Source organism: Lynx canadensis, chromosome D3 (assembly GCF_007474595.2).
Source record: "Lynx canadensis isolate LIC74 chromosome D3, mLynCan4.pri.v2, whole genome shotgun sequence".
In the NCBI taxonomy this organism is placed as follows: domain Eukaryota; kingdom Metazoa; phylum Chordata; class Mammalia; order Carnivora; family Felidae; genus Lynx; species Lynx canadensis.
The window spans coordinates 49,272,602-49,294,509 of NC_044314.2; the positions used below are offsets into that span (position 1 = coordinate 49,272,602).

The 21,908-nt window shown below is 40.5% G+C and overlaps 1 pseudogene; it reads left to right on the forward strand.

Moving 5' to 3' along the window:
* The first annotated feature begins 18,127 nt into the window (after positions 1 to 18,127).
* On the forward strand, positions 18,128 to 18,577 carry LOC115528032 (annotated as a pseudogene).
* Positions 18,578 to 21,908: the final 3,331 nt, after the last annotated feature.

The window sequence follows — 21,908 nt, forward strand, 5'->3', positions numbered from 1 at the left end:
CTGATGAATAAACAGATCTTCAGGAAACTATACTCGTCTTCCAGAAAAACGGTTTCTTTCAGTAAGTTCTCACAGAGCAAATGCAAGTGCCAACAATGTAGGCTTTTGAGAATGTGGAGTATTTCCTGTACCCATAATCCTTCCCTCCTGGAAGCTGTCTATGATGTAGAAATTCAATTCCCATCCAGATTTAGAAATGCAATTCTTCGGTTACGTGATAAAATGGAAACAGGAAAATCATATTATTATATTTTGAATCTCATGCTATGAATGTATCCGAGGCCAGACTTCATTATTTAGAGAGTTACATTTAGGATCCTTATACAACAGTAAATATCAAGGCAGTATTTATTTATTTACAACTTCCCTAGGCAGATCAAACCTTTCAACACAGGACTGGTGTGCAGTCGGCAAGTTCTATATTGCCAGCTAAGTAGTCGGATGCACTCAGTAGGCTGACAGACAGAGAAAGCTTTCGAGGCCAGTCTGGAGGGGCACAACTTCTGTGAATCAGTTGCCTAGAACTATCTCAATTGTAGGAGAAGTCTGCCTTAAGGAAATACGTATTGTTCTTGAAAATGCCACAATACAAATAGGAAACACACACTGTAGACTCAAAAGAAGCAGGGAACTAGAGACTGAATAAACAGCCCACAAACACCCATTTTCCTGGGAAATATATGTCCAAGATTTAAGAGTTCTGGCGCTGGCTTATCTGTCATCTACCTCTTTGAGATAAGTCAGTCTTGGATGACATTCGCTCTTGTCCCCCACAGGAGACTGCCAATTATTATCATAGATCATCCACTAGAGGGTGACAACCACATATGCTTGGGGATGGATGGTCCTTCTGTAGACACGGTGGTACCTAGGCACATTCCAAAGTCTGGAGTCATTTCTTGAAGCTCATCAGCCTAAGTGGTTGGACTTCCATTTCTGGAAACTCCCACATGCGGGAAAGAGGGGTAGCTATGAATTTTCCCCACATTTATGGGCTGGATTATACCTCCTTCTTGTACTTCACTAAGGAAAATGAGTATATATTAGTATATATATATATATATATATATAGTATATAAAAAGGTGTATATAGTGTATATATAGTTTTATTTTAAGTAGAAGTAATACCTCTCATCAGTTTAGATGGGTAGGTGTATTAGCAGTTGGAAGGAGACCTTGCCAATTATTTGGGATCTTTTATGGATACCCTTATGGGTCTTTGGGATAGTTTCAGTGAGTAGTTTCCAAGGTTACTTGATTTTCCCAATTGTAAAATGTGGGCCATTTACTATAAACCTTAGGTCAAATTTTTTATTGTAAAATAGGGGACAGTGGAAACTTTAATTAGAAGGCTTTGTGTCTTTCCAGGTGGTACCTTACTATATCAACTAAAATGTATGAGATAAGTTGGTGAGATTGTCTCAGTTGTGATGTAGATCTGGAATTACCGACGCGAGAAATACTAACTAACCACTTAATGGACACCTAGACAGCTGACCCAAGCCCATGCAGAAACCACAGTAGCTTTCATGTAGTCTGGATGTATTCTTACTTGCATTCTAGCCCGGCCACATGTGGAGGGCGGTCATTTAAGCAGCTCTTGACAGAGCTCTGGACTTGTCCTTAACGTTCCACAAAAATGTTTCGATTTTTAGAGGAGGTCTCAGGAAACCAAGACTTTTCCAATTATGTATGTTAAAACCTTTAGTGTACTATTTAGACAAACAATAGACTCAATAGTACTTTTTTTTTTTTAAAGGGACAATGGCTTTTATAGTATATGTGAGTATAAGCTCCTGTGTTAACTGCTTTTGTAACTCTTCCTGGTGCTGCACTAGGGACTATGGACGCGGTAAGTACTCTGCATTTGTTGGATATATAATCCATAGTTATTATAAAATTAGAATGATTTTAAATAAGAAAAATCCATCATTGAGTGATGTGCTCATGCTTTTTTCAGTTTAAACATGAAAACCAAATTGTGTACTTTGATTTGCTTTATAGGTGACGTTGGTTGGGTGTCTGTGTATGTTCATCAGTGCTCCTTCCTGCCTTTGTTGTTAGCGTCTTTAGGAGGCAGTGTTTATAGTAGACTAAAGCTTTGGAAGCCAGACAGACCTGAGTTCAGAGGTTTTACATTGCCGGGTTTTACAAAGATACAAACATATGTACGGTCCCTGGCAAACAGATAAAAATAATTTTGCTAATTAGTTATAGTTTCTAGCTGTATTGACAGTAATAATAGGTATATTGGAAAGCTAGATGATGCAGAGAGGAAGTGGTAGGGTGAGTGTGGTACACATCTGAGCTAGGCTAGTTTGGATTATTTGCAAATTCTCTTTCAGCAGATATTTATTGAGTACATTCCGTAAGCAGCATTGATTTAGGCACTAAGGGCTAAACAGAGAACCAAAGTCCCTGCCCTGATGTACATTACCTGCTGCCTACACTGTCTTGGAGAAAGAAGCAGTGTACTTAGCAAGATAATTTTTTAAGTTCATTTACTTATTTTGAGAGAGACAGCAAACACATGCACAAATGGGAGAGGGGCAGAGAGAGAAGGAGAGAAAGAATCCCAAGCAGGCTCTGCACTATCAGCGTGGAGCCCGACGTGGGGCTCGAACTCACGAACTGCAACATCATGATCTGAGCTGAAGTCAGATGCTTAAACGACTGAGCCACCCAAGGGGCCCCAAGATAATTTTTTAATAGCACTTTTTTGGGTCTGTTTTTAACTTTTTGAAAACTTTTGGTGACAACTTTATTGAGATATATTTCACACACTATAGCATTCACCCATTTAACATGTATAATTCAATGGTTTTTAGTATATGCAGAGTTGTACAGCCACCACCACAATCAATTCTAGAACATTTTCAGTGCCACAGAGAGAAACCTGTTGGCAAAACCCTTTGGCAGTTACATCTCCCTCTCTCCACTCCCTGCCCCTTTCAAGGCTACCACTAATTGACTGCCTGTCTCTAAAGATTTTCCTATTCTGAGCATTTTATATAAGTGGAATCATATAATATGTGATCTTTTGTAAATGGCACTCCGCATAATGTTTTCAAGATTCATGTTCTAGCACACATCAGCGCTTCATTGCTTTTTTATGGCTGAAATCTTTTTAAAAGTCTCCTTAACACATACTAAATACTCATATGTTATGGACTTTTGTTTTGTTTTGTTTTGTAGTCTGTGGGGTCCTGTCTTGCTTTCTTCCTCACCACTCCTTCTCCTACCCTCCCTTGGGAGGGTTTTCTCTCTTCTTCTTGTATGAAGGCAACAACACTCCTTCCCCGGGACTACTACATACACCAGCTTTAACTTTCATTTTAACATCTCTTGAAGTTTGGAGCATGTGGCACCTACTTTTGCAACAGCAGGAGATCTGTTTTCTGTCCTTTCTTTTTTTCCAGTCCTTTCTTTCATTTTGCGTCTGTGCACCCTCCAAATGAAATAGCCCCGGCATTCTTTACAGAACTTTGTAGAATTGGCCTTAGAGTGGAAGCTTCCAGTGATATCCAAAGATACATGAACCAGCCAAAGGAGAAAGTGGTGGGAATGAAAAACAGCGAGAATGACAACCCTGGAATTTTCACAAAATTGGGACAGACTGGTTGTTCCTTACTCTTACGCCTGACGGATTGAACATTTCCCACAAGGGCTTGGTACCATCTAGGACCTGAAGATATGCTGCATTTTTCCTAGCAAACTCCAGACCCCATTTTACTCTCACTTCCTTTCTTCTGGGTTTGGCCATGCAAAGCCCACCGATAAGTTATAAATGACTTATCAAGCATTAGCTTTTAGAGAGTAGACGGCTCCATAAATACCTACTTGGCCTCATTAAAAAGCTACAGTGATTAAAGAGAATGATTAGTGTGGTGCCAGAGGGGAAAGAGGAAAATCCAACATCTGACTCAAACGCGGCCAGACCTCTTCTCGGGGCAGACCGTTCATGTCATGGAAGAGGATCTGGCCTGCGCGCTGTGAAACAGAACGTTCGAGTCAGTCGTCGTCGGCATCTGAGGAAACTCCACTCTGGGGCCTGTCAGGGAAAGAGTTATGGAAAGTGCACACGTTCTCAGAGACGATTACCCTCTTGCCCTGCACGCCTCCTTCCCAACCTCCCCTTCCACTCCCTGTTGCCCCCCTGGAACTTAAAACATTATTAAAACAGGGAAACCTATAACTGGTATGAAATGACCCTCAAATGACTGCTTAATTACAGCGAAATGAAAGCCGGGGGACTACAAATAACCAGTAACTGTCCCGGCTGTCACTGAAGAGGAGCCTGCACATGAGTCATGAGTCATGAATTAGCCACTAAGTGTTTCGCTTGCAGCCACGGGCCGCCTGCCTCTGCCCTGCCCGGGCTGTCCCCACGTAGCCTCCCACGCCGGGGGCCCCGCGCGGCGCTCCGCGGCCCGGGTCGGGACCAGGCGGCGGGGCTCCGCCTCGGGAGGCGTTTGTTGTGATTCGCAGGGCGCAGGAACTTGGCGGCCCAGTCCCCCTGCAGCCCCCGGCCGGCCGTCGGTGGGGGAAGTCTCCCAGGCTGCACAGGAGACAGGCTGACTGAAGGAGCGCAGCCAGCGCGGCTGCAGATAAGTTAATGTACACAGAGAGGATGTAAATTACCACGACCCTCAGCAGCAGGACATTGGCCAGGGCCCTGTCAGGGAGAGGACAAGCGTCGGCGGGGCCGGGGGCTCGCTGACATCCACTCCGAGATGGAGCCGCCAGGCGGCCCAGCCAGGGAGGACCTCTTGGAGCCAGGCTTTCCTTGAAAACAGCTGCGTGTCCCTCACACCTCCAAACTAATGCATTTTTAATCAGGGGAATTAGCTCTAGGCGTCCCGTATTTTTCCAAACCCCCCGTCTCCTGCAGCCACGTCCCCATCCCCGCCCCCAGTTTAGTGACTGGCAGTCCCATTATGTTTCTTTATCGGCACTGCAGTCTCCCGCTGCTCCCACGCACTCCAGACCAAGCCACCTTTGAAAACCTCCCGTCCCCACCCCCATCCTCCCACCCGGCCTCCTCTGCCCGGTCCTCTCCAGCGCAACTCTCGCCCCCACCCTTCCCTCTGTTTATACAGTGACATCACAGCCCCTGGCTCTTCGAAGCTCAGAGAAAACAGAGTTCAAAAAGGCAAACAGGAAAGCCGGCTAGTCGTGGCGTGGGCACCGGGTGAGATTCGGTCCACCCGCGGCGGGACGGCACAGACGCGCACGTGCGCACGCGCACTTTTGCTGGCGTGCTCCCTAAAGTACGAAGTCGTTGGGACCTTGCTTCCGGGGCATAAGCCCCCTCTGTCAGCCTTTAGGGGAAACCCCACGCCAGCCACTTAGGGGATTTAGATTTTTCCAATAGCCATGTAAGAAAAAGTAAAACAAAACTGAAATTAAGTTTAATAATGTTATTTAACCTGATATATCCAAAATATTATTTCAACACACGATCGATATAAACAATTATTAATGAGATATTTTATACTCTTCCAGTCACACTAAGTCTTTGAAATCCAGTATTTATTTTACACTAACAGCACATCTCAATTCGGATACTAGTTTTTCCATTGGAAATACTTGATCTGTATTTGGATTTCATAAAACTTAGAGTTGGAAAAGTTGGTTCAGATGTTCAAGTTGTTCCAAACATACTTAAACGTTTTCCAATAACTGAATCCAGTATTCGTTTTTAAATTGAATTAAAATTAAATAAAATTGAATTTAAATTAATAAAATTAAAAGCTAAGTCCCTCCATAGCACATTTCAAGTCCTTAATAGCCAATGTAGCTAGCAGCTAACATATCAGACAGCAGTCACAGAGTTACTTAAAGTGACCAAGTTTTGCTCTTGCTATTACAAAATGGGGATAATAGGGGCGCCTGGGTGGCTCAGTCGGTTAAGCGTCTGACTTCAGCTCAAGTCATGATCTTGCCAGGTTGGGCTCTGCGTCATGGAGCCTGGAGCCTGCTTCAGATTCTGTGTCTCCCTCTCTCTCTGCCTCTCCCCCGTCATGCTGTCTCTCTCTAAAAAAAAAAAAAAAAAAATATATATATATATATATTAATGGGGATAACAGTACCTACTTTATGTAGGATTGCTGTGATGATTACACGAAATTCAAAAAAGCAATATGAAGGTCTTAGCACAGGGCCTGGCTATCATTATGTATATGTGGATGACTCCCAACACAAGAAGTAGAACACAGATCTTTAGATCTATGTTTCCAACTGCGTGGTAAAGCTCTTCACTGAGATCTGTGAGATTTTCCAAACATATTTTAAACTCAACCCACCAAAGCCTGAGTTGATTATCATCATCCTGAATGTGCCTCTCCTGAGCACCCTCATTGATTCAGTGCCACCATCCACTCATGTCTGGTGCCTCAGCCACAGTCTGTCTGGCAGTCATTCTAGTCTCCTCTCTCTTCTTCACTGTTCTCTTCATCCAGACTTATTAGTTATTCATCAAGATCTATCAGTTCTACCTCCTAAAACCCCCCCCCCCCCAGTCCACAGAGTCTCTCAACCTCTATGGCCACTACCCCAATCTAGGCCACTGTCATTTTTCACTTGGATATTGCAGCTGGTATTCCTGCCTCTACTTATGCCTGCTTTTAATCCATTCTCCATGCTTCAGGAGTAATTTTTCTAAAGCCTGAATTGATCATGCAACAACTTTGCTTAAACACTTTGTCAACTCTTTAAAATGACTTGTAAGGCCCTTCGTGAACTTGTCTGGCTTACCTCTTTTTTCTTGTCTTTCACAATAACCTTCACCATCTCCCCCACTTACATTCCAGCGAGTCTAAACCTCATTCAGTTCTTCTAACACACTACATGTTGCCTGCTGGAGGAACTCCAACATACAGCCATGTTGGCCATGCCTGGTCGCTTCATATTCATTTATATCCTACGAGTCACGTCTCCACTCTGAGAAGGTGTTTTAGGTTCATCATTAGATACTTCTTAACATTTTGCCGTATGGCAACTTGAATGCTCTATTTGACTATGTGTGTTTCAGAGAGTAACTCAGCTGTAGGCTCCGAATTAGAAAATGCCATCTCCCTCTCAAAAATCTTTTCATGACACCTCAAGAAATCCTGGGGATGCTAAGCCTTTAGGTTATTAGGCAGTTATTTATTGTGTCTGGTTACATTCCACAAAACTGATTTTTATGAAGTTTCCTTTCTTTGTTTCACTTTGATTGCAGAAATTGGCTAAGATACATTGGCAGTAGGAACATCTATTGCTTATGCAAGTTTTGCTCAAAGAGAGTGTTGATGTTGGAGCTGTGAAAAAAGCACCGATCCTACCTTGCAGGACTGGGGAGAAGATGGGAATGTTAAAAGTTAGCTTTAAAATGGTAGGGGTTCGAGCGCCAGGAGGAGCAGTGGTGGAGTATTTCAAACTTACCCCAGAGCCTAATGAGGTTTGCCAGTGCTCTGGGCAGGCATCACTAGCTGGCTCTTCTCCATACCTCTTGCCCTTTCCTTCCCTCTTCTCTCTCACCTCCCAGACACACACAGTATTGGGAGTCAGGACTTGTGCTAACATTGGAGCCGAATAGACAACATGAGACTGGTAGATCAGGGCAGTGATGGCTAGGTATTTTCCCAGAGGCCCAAAGAGAGCAGGATTTGTATGTCTGGTTTCTACCTCTAACACCTCCAGGCCTAGGGATGGATTCCCAATGATCTTCTTCCATCAAAGGGCTTGATCCCAGGAAAGGCGAGTGAAGATGAAACTTTAGCTTTTTGTCTGGCTTCAGGATAAAGCTATGTGAAACTGTCAAAGCAAATATCATGTTCCCCTGGAAAGCTGTAAATTCCTTTGGCTTTGGGTCCAGGAGGTTTGTCATGTGGTTCGACGAAAGATGAGTCTGTTGATCACAGGTCATTAGCTGTAAGGTTCTAGAGCTCAAGCCAAGTCTACAGTGCAAGCTGCTTTATATAACAGCAAATATAATGCTGGGTTCAAGTAATGCTCAGTAAGTGCTCTTTAATTACTGCTCAAGATGAAAACAGTGAAATAACCTGGCATTTGTTATGTTATTTGGATACTGATGTGCATTTCATCAGATTAAATAGAGGTATTAATAAGTTTTGTCAAGGGGCCTATAAATTAAAAAATGGAATAATTATAAATGCCATTGTAATAAGACATGGCTAAAAAGTCTTCAGGAGGAAATGGAAAATTACAAAAGATTTATTTGATGGTTGATTGGTTGCTTTTTATTTTTGCCACATTCTCTATATATTGAAGAACTATTATCATTTCATGCTATAAAAATCAGATTGAAAGTTTAGAAATTACCATGAGTGAAAACTCCTTTCTGATTTTATACTTTGGTAAACAGGAGCCATGGGTGCTTAAATAATATTTTTCCAAAGTTCCTTCTTTCATTGTTTTGCTTTGGATAGAATGAAAGAAAACACTTAAGAAAAGTAATTTTGATCAACTATAGTTGCAGCATTAACTAGATCTTACTAGTCTCTTTGTCCTATATTTATTACTCTGAATTTCTAACAATTATTTTATCCACACCATTTAATAAGTATTTCCCCTATGTTATTATAAACTTTTTATGAGTAGTGTTTTTAATGTCTGCAGGCTGTGCAATCATATAGATTTGCCACACTTACTTAATCACTCACCTAATATTGGTTATTTGGGTTATTTTTTTTAAATAAGAATTTTTATAGGATTCCCTTATGGATAAATTTTCATTGGTTTCAAAGTACTGACAATATTTAATGTACATATGGTAATATTTAATCTTAATGTGTATCATGTTGGCAAAAATTAAAGAACCAGAAGTTTTTATGTTAAAAGTTCATGAAAATCAGCACAATATAAAAAGCAATCAATCAGTTTCCCTGAGCTTCCAGTTTCAGAGAAAAATTATGACCTTTTCAAGTAGAGATTCCTTGTTCCTGTATGGGAGGAGCCACATAATGAAGCAATCCCAGGAAGGATGCATTATGGAAACAAGACAGAGAAGCTCACCCAGTGTATATAGCCATGAAGTGTCCCCTCGAGGGGCGACATTCGGATCAGGACCTAGAGCTTGAGAACACTGGCTGTTCTACCACACTAAATACTTCAGGGACAGCAGTAGATAAAACTTCCTGGAAAGTGATCTGTTAATATATAAGGAGGTTCATAAATAGTTTTTTAAATGTTTATTTATTTATTTTGAGAAAGAGGAAGAGAGAAGGCAGGGGAGGGGTAGAGAGAGAGAGGGAGAGAGAATCCCAAACAAGATTTGTGCTGACACAGAGGCTTGAGCTCAGAAACAGTGAGATCATGACTTAAGCCGAGATCAAGAGTTGGATGCTCAACCAGCTGAGTCACCCAGTCTCCCCTTAAATATTTTTTATGTTTTAGGAACAATAAATATTTAGAAGTAATCAGAAAAGGTGAAAAAGTTAGTGAACCAAATGTTCATGTTAGCATGATTTATCATAGGAACAAAAGGGGAACCGCTTGTACATCTAAAGCCAAAGAATTGGCTATGGCCATGCCTACATTAGAAGGTACACATCATTAAAAATATGCCTAGAATAATTTAAAATATGCTTAGAGTAATTTAAAATTGGTGAGAAAATGGTTTTAGAAAAGAAGAGACATAGCCAAACACAATGCATGAGTTTGTTTGGGGTGGGGGTGGGGGGAAAACAGGAAAAAGTAATTCTGCAGACAATTAAGAAAATGTGACTATGAACTGGATATTAAATGTCATTAGGGAATAATCATTAATATTCTATTGTGATAATGGTATTATGAGTACATGTGAGAGTGTCTTTATTTATAGGAGATTCATATTGAAATATTTAGGGTTGAGATGACATGATGAATGCAATTTACTTTCAAACATGTCTGCAAAAAATGCATATGTACATATGAAAATATACACATACATGTATTTAGATAGTTAATGCAAATATGGCAAAGTATTTATAAATATTATCTCTAAATCAAAGATATATAGGTATTCATTGTATTTATCTTTTACATTTTATATATATTTGAAGATTTTCATAATAAAGAAATGTATTATATGGCATTATCTACAAAAAAGATTTTTTTTAACATTTATTTTTGAGAGAGAAAGAGAAGAGAGAGGCAGGGTGGGGCAGAGAGAGAGAGGGAGACATAGAATCTGAAGCAGGCTCCAGGCTCTGAGCTATCAGCACAGAGCCCAACACGGGGCTCGAACTCATGAACCGTGAAATCATGATCTGAGCCAAAGTCAGATGCTTAACTGACTCAGCCACCCAGGCACCCCCAAAGCAGAAAATATGTCATAATGGTTCAGTGATTATATAGGTATAATAGATTTACAGATAATTGTTATTTTCTGCTTTACACTTGGATGCATTGTCTACAATGGACAAATTCTTTTATTATTATCAATAACTACAGCCATAGTTTATTGAGCACTTATAGGCTCTATACTTTTTATTCATTGTCTTATTTAATTCTTACAACTCTAAGAAGTTGGTGTTATTAATCCCCTTTTATAGTCGTGGAGACTAATATTTAAAGAGATTACATTAGTGTCTCCTGATGCAACAATCTCAGGATTTAACCTAGGCACAAATTATGCTCTATAACTCAAAATCAGTTTTCAAACTATTTGGTAAAATAAAAAGAAACTATTGACATAACTCAAGATTTCTCCCCAGAAGCAGACTAATGATACAGATTTAGAAACTGGAAATTGGGGCACCTGGGTGGCTCAGTCAGTTAAGCATCTGACTCTTGATTTCAGCTCACGTCATCTCAGTTTCTGAGTTTGAGCCCTGCATCAGGCTCTGCGCTGATAATGCAAAGCCTGCTTGGGATTCTCTCTCTCTCTCTCTCTCTCTCTCTCTCTTTCTCTGCCCCTCCCCTGCTCTCTCTCTCTCTCAAAATAAATAATTAAATAAATTAAAAAAAAAAAAGCTGGAAATCATGACTTAAGCCTTAGCTCTGCAGTTTGCTGTCTGTGTGGTGGTAAAGACTCAACCTCAGAGCTCTGTGCTGGGCATTTATGCTGGTTCCATCCTTCTCACAGAGACGTCACCATGAAAGCAGTAAACATGTGAGTGTATTGGGAAGGACTAGTTGTCCTACAATTTAAGTCATTATTATCATTGCTCTGAGATCCCAATAGTGTATTCCCATGTCTAGAAGAATACTGGCTTGACCTTTTGAATTTTATTTTAGGATTTGATTCCATTCTTATGAAAACATCTTTTAGTGACATCTGTTTTGTTTTGTGTGTGTGTGTGTGTATATATATATATACACACATATACATATATATGTATACATGTATACAGAAAACAAATGGTAAGAATAGGAAATCCCTCCCCATTTCTTGATAAGCCCTGGCTGTAGAATCTGCCTTTGTCATTGATGAGCTTAGCTGACAACCTAGGAGTGTTTCTGGAGGATGGCCTCCATCAAAGACAGAGGAACAAAAGAGGACTGGGTGTGTCTAAGTACCAATCTATAAAGAATGGGGTTTCATATCCCAATTTCCAAACCTGAGCACCATATTTTTTATTTTCAGTGTTTTTAATTTAGGCTCGGGCAAAACACTGGGAACTACAATGAATTGTTGTTGAATGGATGAATGGCTGTTGAGAAAATGTGTTATTTTTGTGTAGTGTCCTATCAGTGTGAAACAGTCAAGAAATTGCCATTGGTGTGAAAACTTTAGCTCAATAACTCAGAGGTAAAGAAAATTGGCACAAGAACATTAACTCTCCATTTGGACAGAATCTCTGAATTTTGTGAGGTTCACCTATCATTGTAAAACTCTAAAGATCAAGTTTATTTTGGAAGCTCTGCTACAACCTCTAGTATCATGTTACCAATAGTGTAGCCGAGGTAAAGACAGAGAACAACATTCTATTTCTGAATACACATCTCTATTGTTTTAACGTTCACAATGTTTGCTTTACTAATGCAGCAAGGAGGGAAGATCACAAATTATGTCTTAGGTTAGCGTTTAACATTTTGTTTTTCCAAAGTAACCTTCCTATGATCAACGCCATTACTGAAGATCACAGTTTTAATAACTCATATCTTGAATGTGAATAAGTAATTATTACTGAGGATTCTTTGGCTAGGATTGACCGCCATCAAACCTGTCAACCTATGTCTATTTTCTGTTACTGACTTAAGCAGTGATATAAACCTATTTTGGGGTAAACAAACAAGAATGAATGCTAGCTAAGATCCCCTGTGGTACACAAGGACTCATGTTGTATGTGTTTGTGTGTGTGTGTGTGTGTGTGTGTGTGTGGCAGGAGCTAAAATCACACCATCTCATTGGGATACCCCAAAGTATATGCAACCAAGAAAACAGCCAGCCTCTCTGGGAGAAAACATCACACCAGTTATGCAGGGGTCTTGGAAGTATGAAGTTGTAGCCATGTAGAGTCCTTTACCAGTGATTGGCAACAGCAAATAATAGTTGGTGATTAATGCTAGAAACCTTCTGATAAGGGCCTTTAACACCAAAACAAATAAGGAAGGTCTGACAAATATGGCTCCAGTTTATTAAATCTTACAAACCATAATAGCCTGAGTTTGGTAAGGTTTATTTGGATTGTTTCTTTTGTCTCTTTGTCAGGAGCATTCTAAATTAAATTTATTTCCTTGATTTGAGTTAGTTCAATTTCTTAAAAAAAATTTTTTTTCCTCTGTCAAATAGAATATATTATGATGGTTAATTTCATGTTTCACCTTGATCAGACTGAAGAAAGCCCAGATAGCTGGTAGAACATTATTTCTGGATGTGTCTGCAAGGATGTGTCCAGAGAGATTTGCATTTGAATCCATATCTGCATAAAGAAGACTGCCTTCACCAATGAGGGTGGGCATCATCCGGTCAGCTGGGGTCTAGAACAAAAAGGCAGAGGAAGGGCAAATTCTCTCAGCGTGAGCTGACACATTCATCTTCTTCTCCCTCAGACATTGGTGCTCCTGATTCTTAGGCCTTCAAAGTCAGTCTGAATTATACCACCAGATTCTGGTTCTTCAGCTTGTAGAGGGCATATCATGGATCTTCTCAGCCTCCAAATCATGTGAACCAGTTCCTATAATAATCTCCTCTTATAACATATATCCTATTGGTTTTGTTTTTCTGGAGAATCCTGACTAATACATTAAGTAATAGGTCTAATACCAAACCAAGTGTGGTAAAGAATAGAGAGAAATAAAAGTCTTGATATAGTCCTCAAGAAATATAGAATCAAGTTTGGTAGGGTCAAAGAAACAAGAAATAATGATTAGCATGTGGTCAGATGAGTCAGGGAAAGCCATTGCACTGTAACTAGTGAATCCTATTCATTGATTCATTTCATTTATTCCCTCGCTTATAAAACATTTCCTGAATTCCAAATGGCAGCAGGTGATTATGCTAGTGAGGAATGTCCATTCTTATCAGAAAGTCCCTGGTTATGCAGGAGCCATCTAATCCACCCTTTGCATTTGGATTGGCAGTTTTCTTTTTCTCTATTTTTTAATTGTTCCATTTCCAAAGACTTCAATGTAGTCGTGGAATGTGGTTTTCCTTTTCAGAAAATCCAGTGCCAGCATTGTTCCCTCAGGCCAGCAATTCCCAGGCTTTGATATTTTAGTTTAGTGGTGACCATTATATTTGTTTTCACAGTGAGGAAATCTAAGTAATTTTGGGCATGGTTCAAGGTTACATGATGAAGGCATGGACCCTATCCCTGAACTCACCAGCAAAGGTGAACCATAATTAATGAGCAATGATTGGGCATAGAGGTGAGATAGGACCAAAGTCACACCTTTACCGTTCAGAGAACTTGCCAAGTAGACTTCAGCCTTTTGACAATGACCCCATTTCCTCATTTCTCAACCTGGAATTATATGTAGCTTATTTTTCTTTTCTTGCTTAAAGTATTACCGTACGTGATCATGGGCACTGCAATTGTCAGGGTTGCTCATATCATCCATGGCTAAATCCACAGGTCTGTTCTCAGTCCTCGTTTTACTTGCATTATCTGAACGGTGGACACAGTTTATCAACCCCTCCTCCTTGAAGCACTTTCTTTACTTGATCTTTTTGGGGCACCACATTCTCTGCATTTTCTTGCTACCTCCCTGGCTGTTCCTTTCCATTGTCCTCTGCTGGTTCTTCTTCATCTCCCCAACACCCTAACATTTGGAAGCCAAACCAAGCTCATGACCATTCCTCCATACCTTTTGTGATCCTGTTTCCCAACCTCAGAAATGCAACTCTTTCCTTTCAGTTGCTCAGGCTAAAAGCTCAGTCATTGTTGACTCCTCTTTCCTCTCACACTCCACATCCTATCTGTTATAAAGTTCTGTCAGTTCTGTCTTTAAAATGTATCCAGAATGTGAACCCTCTCACCACCTCCACTACTTCCCTGGCCAAGTCACCATGTCTCTTTACTGGAAGCTACCAGTAGCTTTCTCCTGCTTCTTCCCTTGTACCTCTAAAATGCACCCATAACACAGCACAGTGAGTCTTTAAAATATGTCATTTCATGTCATATTGAAATGACATATTTTGCTCAAAATTGTCCAATAGCCCCCATCTCACTGAGGGTAAAAGACAGTCCTTGCAATGACTTACAAGGCCTTCCATGACCTGGCACCTAAAAGTTTTCTGATTTCATCTTCTATTCTTTCTGTTCTGATGCCTCTCCAGCCACACACCTGCTTTCTGTTTCCCCACCGTTCCAGGAATGCCCCTAACTTGGGAATTTTATACTAACTATTCCCTCTGTTTGCAGTGTTCTCCCTTCAGGGAGCCATGTGGCTCACTGCCATACCTCCTTCAGGTTTTTGCTCAAGTGTCACCTTATTAGAAAGCTTCCCAGCTAACTTACAATTGCAACCGTATCTCTCATCCCAGCACTCTCTTCCCTTTTCCTGTTTAATTTTTTCCCATAGCACATATCATCATTTGATATACTATTTATTTTACTTATTTACTGATGTTCTCCCTCTCATCCACAAAATGTAGGCTCCATGTATACAGGGAATTTTTGGTGTGTTTTATTCATGGCTATATGCCTAGCACCTAGAATAATGTTTGGCATATAGTAGGCTAGAAAATATTAATAAGTATTTTGAATGAATGGTCATATCTTGCTTCAAGGCCATGTGATGAAACAAATCTCAAGTAAAGCTCAAACACAAGGCTCTGAGGAAATGATTTCCATGACCACTTATCTGCTTACACTACCACAAAGAACAAGAAGCTGTATTGTTTTTGCTTTATTTTGTTTTGATTCCCTTATACATCATGTCCTTGTATAATGTATAAGCATGTCCTTAGACAATGTATACAGCCTGTCCTTGTATCCCAGGACAGCTGTCCCTTCCCATTTACTCTGCTCTGTTCTCCCTCCATCATGTGGTTTCTCCACCATAGTATAGTCTGTTCTTTCTAAAGAGGAAAACTACCTTACTAAAATGTAAATAAATCTTAGAGTTGGCCTGTACATCAGAGATAAGTATAAAGCAATGAGACTGAAGCAGAGATTTTCCATTATAAAAAACAAACTATTTGAAAAACCAGGAGTCAATTTTTTTTCCTGCTCTTGACCTTGAGCAAACTGGGCTGGTTAGTCTAGGGTAGAAATGGAATGGGGCTTCTAGCTGGATTGAATGTGTCAACTGGGTGTATTAGCTGCTAATTTAGGATCATGATATGCTTCAAATAACATTTAAATATCTGTATGCTATGTTGTTGGGGAAAGTTCTCAGTTATATCCTTCTCACCCTGCATATCAGCAAAACAGCCAGGGTGGATCTGTAATGTCTATGCTTAATGCACTCTAATGGGCTGGTTTCTACTAGTCACAGACACATGCCAGTTTTTGTTACAGTTGATGCACGTGGTCACTCACAGTACCTTAATGTAGTTTAGCTCACTGACCATGATTTTTTTTTTTTAATTTTTTTTTTCAACGTTTATTTATTTTTGGGACAGAGAGAGACAGAGCATGAACGGGGGAGGGGCAGAGAGAGAGGGAGACACAGAATCGGAAACAGGCTCCAGGCTCTGAGCCATCAGCCCAGAGCCTGACGCGGGGCTCGAACTCACGGACCGCGAGATCGTGACCTGGCTTAAGTCGGACGCTTAACGGACTGTGCCACCCAGGCGCCCCACTGACCATGATTTATATAACCTACAGTTTCTGTCTAGTTGACTCATTCATTCTCTCAATCCTTGAATCATCTAAACCTTCCTTAATAATTTCACCTGCATTTTGTCTTCTAGTCCAGAACTTCCCTGTTCATTCTTTAACCCATAGAGAAACCATCAGCCAGTTAATATCACCACATTATCACCCCAGCCACCACGCTCCTGCTCCAAATTCTATTTGAGTCAATCCTAGAATCTCCAGCCTTTTTTCAGAGTTAGGTCTCCTGAAAGATTTGTCCTTCTCACTCTTTTCAACACCTACGATCCCAATACTGCTTCTAGGAGCAGAGGATGTACACTAAGGCCCCAAACAAACAGTTTTTCCCTACACTTAATTTTCACAGACTCCTCTCTAGCCTGTCTAAGGAGGAAGGGAAGATAGCTAAGATAGCTCTGAAGGACATTGCCCAGGGACACAGGCCCACTTAGAGACTGAGCTTAGTAATAAGATTATAGAATGCTTCCCCTCCTCCACATATACCCCCACCACTGCCACCAACAGGGCTTCAGTATAATAACAGTGGCCTACAGCTGAAAGAGTTCTGAGAGACAGGTTTTCTCTAAGGTGAAGTACTTAGGAAAGCCCAAAGTTAACAAGGGAGATACAACGAGGATGTAGGAGAACTTTGAAACTTCTGGCACCTACAGCTCCAGCAAACATCAAACACAGCCCAACTCCTAGCTAGGTTAACACAAAATCTCACACTAATGGCCTATTACCTGATACATCACGTGAGGCTTTCAACAAAAAATTACTCGGCAAAAAGAAAAACAAACAAAAAAAACACAGCCTGAAGAAAGAGAGCAAGTGTCAGAACCATACATAGATATAACACAGTTACTAGAATTATTAGACATGGAATTTAAAATCATTATGTTGAATATGTTAAAGGCTCTAATGGAAGAAAATAGGCAACATGCAAAACAAGTGGTTAATGTAAGCAAAAAGATGGAAACTCTTAAGAAAGAATAAAAAAGAAAGGCTACATATAAAAAACACTGTAACAGAAGTGAAGAATATCTCCAATGGAATCATTAGTAGACTGGATATGAATGAGGAAAGAGTCGGTGAGCTTCCAGATATGTCAACAGAAACTTTTCAAACTGAGATGCATAGAGGAAAAACAAGTGGAAATGAAATAAAACAGAACATCCAAGAACCATGAGACAATTACAAAAGATAAAACTTATGTATAGTTGGGATATCAGAAGGAGAAGAAAGTGAGAATGGAGTAGAGAAAATATTTGAAATGATAATGGCCAAGAACAGACACCAAACTACAGATTCAGGAAGCTCAGAGAATACCAGGTTGGATAAATATCAAAAGGAATATACCTTGGCATATCATACTCAAATTTCAGAGAATCAATGACCAAGAGAAAATCCTTAAAGAAGCTAAAGAAACAAAACATCTTACATATAGGGGAGGAAAGGTGTGAATTACATTGGGCATCTCATCAAAAGCCATGCAAACAACAAGAGAGAAGAGTGAAATATTTAAAATGTTGAAAGAAAAAACAACCAACCCAGAGTTCTATATCCCTCAAAACTGTCATTCAAAAATGAGGATGGTGTGCCTGGGTGGCTCAATCAGTTAAGAGTCCAATTTGATTTTGGCTGAGATTATGATCTCATGGCTCATGAGATTGAGTCCCACGTCAGACTCTGTGCTGACAGCACAGAGCCTGCTTGGGATTCTCTCTCCCTCTCTGTCTCTGCCCCTCCCCCATTCACCCTCTCTTTCCCTGTCTCTCAAAATAAATAAATAAACTTTTTTTAAAAGTGAAGGAGGTTATATGAGTGAAAAACAAGCCACAGACTGGAAGAATATATATGTAAAACACACATCTGATAAGAGACTTGTAGCCAAAATATGCAAAGAACTCTTAAAACTCAATGATAAGAGAACAATGAAACCCAGTGAAAAAGTAGGCCAAAATTACTCTTTTACCCTCTCCACCAACACAGGCTGCATTCACACCAAAACCATGAAGAAGGCCACCCGAGTCATCACTGAGAAGTACTACACACTCCTGGAAGTACTTCCATGCCAATGAGCACATGTGTGAGATCACCATTATTCCCAGCAAGAAGCTCACAACAAGATTGCAAGCTATGTCACACATCTAATGAAGCGGATTCAGAGAGGCTTGGCGAGAGGAATCTCACCATACTGCAGGAGGAGAAGAAAGAATTATGTTTCTGAGGTCTCAGCCCTGGATCAGGAGATCATTGAAGTAGATTCTGATTCTAAGGAAATGCTGAAACTCTTGGACTTTGGCAGTCTGTCCAATCTACAGGTTGTAGACACTCAGTCTACAATTTGGATCAACTTCAAAACACCACGTGGATCTGTTTGAATCTTTCTATTGGGCTGTATTATCTTCAATAAACCTTGGACAACAACAACAACAGAAAGTAGGCCAAAACCTGAACAAATACCTCACCAAAGATGGTATACAGATGGAAAATAAGCGTGTGAAAAGATGCTCAATATTATATCTTTATAGAATTGCAAATGAAAACAACAATGAGATCCTGCTACACACCTATTCAAATGGCAAAAATCCCAAACACTGACAGCACCAAATACTGACAAGGATGTGGAGCAGCAGAGCTCTTACTGCTGGTGGGGATGCAAAATAGCACAGCCACGTTGGAAGACATTTTGGCAGTTTCTTACAAAGCCAAACATAGTCTACCATATGATCCACCAATTGTGCTCCTTGATATTTACACAAATACACTGAAAACTCATGTCTACACAAAAATGTTCACATAAATGTTTATTCATAATTGCTCCAAATTAAAAGCATCCAATATGTCCTTCAACAGGTGAATGGACAAATTGTAGTACATCCAGAGAATGGAATATTATTCAGTGATAAAAAAGAATAATCTATCAAGCCATGAAAAGACAAGAAGGAACCTTAAAAGCTAATTATCAAGTAAAAGAAGACAATCTGAAATGCCTACATATTGTATGATTCCAATTGTAGGACATTCTGGAAAAAACAAAACTATAGACAATAAAAATATCAGTGGTTGCCAGGGGTTTGGGAATGTGGGAAGGGGTAAGGAGTCTTACTGGAACACCGGAGTCTTTTAGGACGAAACTATTCTGTATGATATCATAATGGTGGATACATGTCATACATTCATCAAAACCCCCAAATTTATACGATACAAAGAGTGAATCCTATTGTAAACTACGGACGTTAGTTAATAAAAATGTATGAACATTGGTTCATCAATAGTAATAAATGTACCACACCAATGCAAGATGTTAATAATAGGGGAAACTGTGTGTGGGTGAGAAGTAAGGAGGTATATGAGGATTCTGTGTTTTTCACTCAGTGAATGCTCTAGAAAATACAGTCTAGTAATTAAAAAAAAAAAAAGTGAAGGAGAATAAAGACCTTGTCAGACAAAACCTTCAATCTGGAAGCTTCTGAAACTGATACAGCCTGCTGAGTTTGGGGCACACTTGGCAGACTATAGAAATTTAGCATTCCTGGATGTGAAGAGACTTCACCACTTTGCTCAGTGTGAAAAAGTAATTATAGGCCCCAGTTCGGAAAAGTAAAGATGTGTATTTTATCAATATAGAGTGGAGACTAGCATTTGTTGGCATATGACTGATCCTGTGCTAGGTGCTCATCTGACTGATTCTGTGTTAGGTGCTTAACATGTCACATTATTCCGTTCCTCTCTTCCTTCCTTTAAAGAAGATACAAGGTCCTTAAAGAGTTTACTGTCTAGTAGAGGAGACTGGCAATTGTAGGGTAGTCCAGTATTGTGAAGTCTATGTGCCTGTGATAAGGAGATTATAAGGTATGGTGGCAGCACATGATAGAGTACATATCCAGCCTTAAGGGCACAGGAGAGGCTCTTATGGGAGGTGACATCTACATTGACCTGAGGATGAGTGGCAATTAGTCAGGTAAGGGAGAGGGGAGACACGGGGAGAGAAGCAGATTCCAGGCAGAGAGAACAACCTCTGTGAAGGCCCAGAGGTGAATGAAAGTCAACAGTGTTCAGGATAGAGAGAACTTACAATGCCAGAACTATGGAGACCAAACATGATGCCAGGGTGGTAAGAAAGGACTGGATCTTGCCAGCCAGGGTGAGAAATATCCTGAGGGCAGTGAGACGTTGTGTAAGGAGGGGAGTAAACCAAAATGACTTGCTCTTCCCAAAGATGTCTCTGGATGGATTGTGGAGAATAGGCCAACCTTAGGGACAGAGGACTCTTACAATGATCTAGGCACCCAAACTAGAGATGGAGATATAGCTACTAAGCTTCAAGAGAGCTGGAATCAAGAGCTGAAACTTGGCAGTTTATTTGATTGGAGAGTGGTGACAGGGAGAAAGAAATTCAAGAGATAAGTTTTCTGGAGACACCTGATGGCATCTTTAACTGAGTAGAAAACAGATCTGCGAGGTTAGAGAGAGGAAAGATGATGGTTTCCGTCTGGAACATTTGGTTTTGAAAAGCCTGTGGGACATGGGTTAGAGTGTATGGACGTGAAACTTGGAAAAGAAATTTGGGCTGGAGAGAAAAGACCTGAAAGTTGCTGGCATAAAAGTAGTGGTTAAAGTGGGAGATTTATTTTTACAACAATCATTAAGGCAGATATTTCTCTCCCTGTTTTCAGAAGAGGGAAGCAAGGTTTGGAGAGCATAAATAATTTGCTCAAAATCAGTCAGGGAGTGGTGGAGCCAGGATTTTTAACTGGTATGTTTCCACTGCACACCATTGTTTCTGGGTAAATGCACTGTTTCTGAGTAATCTGATTGTACTGCTCCTATGGCTTTTTTCCTCCTACATCTGAGAATTCTGGAAAACATTCCTCCTTGTCACAGAAACTAACCTGGAGAAATGTCACTGTTCACAGCTCAAAACTTCTTTTTTGGAAGCTAAGATAAAACGCATCAACTTCTTCATGAGAGTTTCCTTTCATCTGGACGGAATGATGCCAATGATGCTTGGTCTATGAAAGGAGCCCTGAGTGTCCTTCCAAACCAGACCTGTAGTGGGGAACACCCCTTGCCATTATGTTAACGGTCTACCTCCTCACGCACTAAGCTGACATTGCACATGTCAGATAAGTGGTGACAGAAGCAGCCAACCCATTCCACTTGCTGATACAAGGCTGGCTCCAGGACTTCTGGCTCTGTGTTTGACCCATCCTCCATCCTGTCACTTGTCTCCTCCTCATGGAGATTCCCAAATCTCCCTCAACTCCACCTCCTTTCTCAGTCCTGATAGCACCAGAGTTGAAGCCTTTTCTTATTTTCCATTCAGAGGGAAACTGGATGTTCTTTGTGATGACCTCATCTCTCTTGGCATCCCCCTTCCCACCCCCATCTCCCAGGCACTGTCATTTTCATTTGCATGGCCTCTGGGGTCTTCAACTATGGAGGGACCTGCTTCATAGCTGACACCAAGGCTCAAACTCTAACCTCTCACACTTTCTCATATAACATCTCATCTGCTGGTGGAATACATTTGTTTGTGATTACAGGCTGCTTACAATACCATTGCACAGGGCCTTATGTTATGGCCCAGCGCCATGAGAAAACACATTAGTAATTTTTTATGACCCTAATGCAACCATGCAGGATTTCCCTAAAACAGAAAACATGAAGGGATTTTATTGTCTTGCACTATTAGACATCCCTTATGGC